Consider the following 2,461-nt stretch of genomic DNA (forward strand, 5'->3'; position numbering starts at 1 on the left):
TAGGGTCTTATTTGTAGCCCTGGCTGGCCTGGCACTTGTTGTATAGACCAAGGCCTCAAACTCACAGAGATCCACCTGTCTCTGCCTCTTGGTTAAAGGTGTGGACCACACATCCAGCAACATAGCCTTTCAAGGAGGATATTTATATATAATTCAACCCTAATATCATAAGGGACTTTTTTACTGCACCAAAGGCTGTTTAAAGTAATAGCCACCTTAGGTTGCCCAGAGCCTCGGTGGTTGCTCAGACCTGGTGCCTTAACCCCCTACAAACCTGGCAGACCACTTCCAGGTCAGCCGGTGCCTAGACCCAGAGGCCCCTAGGCTAGGAGAGGACACACCTGATAAGACTGTCTAAGGGTGGGTGCAGAGGGATGGTGTCTTCACCGCCTTCAGGCATTCCCTAACTCTTCAGAACTCAAGCAGCAAAGGTAGCCGTCAGTACAGGCAATGAAGCTCTCCCTTCTTAGACTGTGACATGCCTGAATCATTTTACTTTTTTTTGTTTTAGTATTTGTTTTTATTTTATGTGTATGACTGTGTTGCCTCCATGTATTTAAGTGCACACATGTTGTGCATTGCCACGGAGATCAGAAGAGGGCTTCAGATTCCCCTGGAACTGGAGTTAAAGACAGTTCATAGCTGCCATGTGGGTACTGGGAATCAAACCCGGGTCCTCTGCAAGAACAATCAGGGCTCTTAACCACTGAGCCATCTCTCCAGCCCCTTCTCTTTTATTTGTGGTGTTAGGCATTGAACCCAGGGCCATGCATTGCCATGAAGATCAGAAGAGGGCTTCAGATTCCCCTGGAACTGGAGTTAAAGACAGTTCATAGCTGCCATGTGGGTGCTGGGAATCAAACCCAGGTCCTCTGCAAGAACAATCAGGGCTCTTAACCACTGAGCCATCTCTCCAGCCCCTTCTCTTTTATTTGTGGTGTTAGGCATTGAACCCAGGGCCATCTGCTGTCAACCTCAGGCTTCCACACATGCATGTATGGGCATATGGATATCCCCGTACACATGAACATACCGTATACACAGTAAATAACATGTTTCAAGCATGAACTTATTTTATAAAAGTATCCCCTGGGAATACTCTGATTAGTGGCACCTCAAAGAATGTAGGTATTTGTAAGATAGTTGACTACCAGGAATTTTAGCTTCCAAATGAATGGCGTGAAAGGCAGTAGCTTCTACAGTGATTTTTGTTGTTGTTGTTGTTAAAATTTTTGGTTTTTGAGATGAGGTCTGTGTTCTACAACAAGCTTTATGTAGCAGGCTGGCCCTAAGCTTGCTACATAGCATAAGATGACCTAACTTGTGATCTCCTACCTCCCCAGTGCTAGGATTACAGGTCTGTGCCCAGCTTTGTTTTTAAAAGGAGGAGTTTGAGAGTTGTCTGTTTTTTTTTTTTTCTTTCAGTAGACAGTGATGCGTAGGGTAGGGAAATAGTAGATTCAGAGTGTTATTCTCACTTGGAAGTAAAACAAAGTCAGAAATTTAAGACTGACAAGAGAAGGAAGATGAGTGAGACTTGTAGTCTTACAGGAAAGGAACTAGAGGGGGAAGAAGGGGGTGATGTGAATTTGATGTTTTTATTTACATACTTATTTCCATTAAATATAGGCCATACAAGAATTAATGAAAATCCATGGACAAGATCCTGTTTCATTTCAAGATGTCAAGGTTATTTTATTTTCCTTTATTGGTATGTGTTACTAGATAATATAACTATAATAATACTAAATAACTTGTACTATATCCAGTTTAATATGAAAGCAACTTAGGAACTATGAAACACTGTTCCTAATCAGATAACTGCTATTACTTGTTCTGAGCTGATATCTAAAATCAGTAGAAACAGAGACATATTTAAACTTAGTGATTTATGTAGTTTATAATTTAGTATTTCAGTCTTGTGTTCTGATTGGAAACACTGATTTATTTAAAGACAGTCACTTTAGCCTGTATCCTTTGGCACTCTTTTTTACTGTAAACATTTAATTGAACTGCAGAACTGTTTAGATTCAAGCACTCTCTTTTTTTTTTAAGAACATCAGTCCTTCAAGCTTATACCTCAGTTAAAATTGGCCAGAGTATTTTATTAGGTTACTCAACTTGAACCAAACAGATACTGGGTACTGAATGTTTTCTTATACATGGATAGACTGGTTACTGATATTCCCAAGTAGTAGCATGTGTTTCAAATAATGGTGGTTTTATATAGATTTTTATTTATGTGTACTTATGTCTGTTAGGCTAAGTGTATGCCATGTGTGTATGAATGCCCACAGAGGCCAGGAGAGAGTGCCAAATTGCCTGGAGCTGGAGTACCAGGCAGTTGTGTGTTACCCAAATTGGATACTGGGAATGTAACTCAGGTTCTCTGAAGAGCAGTTTTCAGTTGGGTACCATCTCTCTATCCCCCAAATAGTGGTTTTCATATGGAAGGACACAT

The 2,461-nt window shown here is 40.8% G+C and overlaps 1 long non-coding RNA gene across 1 annotated transcript in view; it reads left to right on the forward strand.

The window, feature by feature from the left end:
* Positions 1–2,452, forward strand: part of LOC103728800 — an 8,338-nt gene extending 5,886 nt beyond the window's left edge. Inside the window, exon 3 of the long non-coding RNA XR_001872299.2 lies at positions 1,630–2,452. This is a non-coding gene — a long non-coding RNA (uncharacterized LOC103728800). The remainder of the gene's footprint in view (positions 1–1,629) is intronic.
* Positions 2,453–2,461: the final 9 nt, after the last annotated feature.

This window comes from Nannospalax galili, unplaced genomic scaffold (genome assembly GCF_000622305.1).
Source record: "Nannospalax galili isolate Female #2095 unplaced genomic scaffold, S.galili_v1.0 scaffold4192, whole genome shotgun sequence".
In the NCBI taxonomy this organism is placed as follows: domain Eukaryota; kingdom Metazoa; phylum Chordata; class Mammalia; order Rodentia; family Spalacidae; genus Nannospalax; species Nannospalax galili.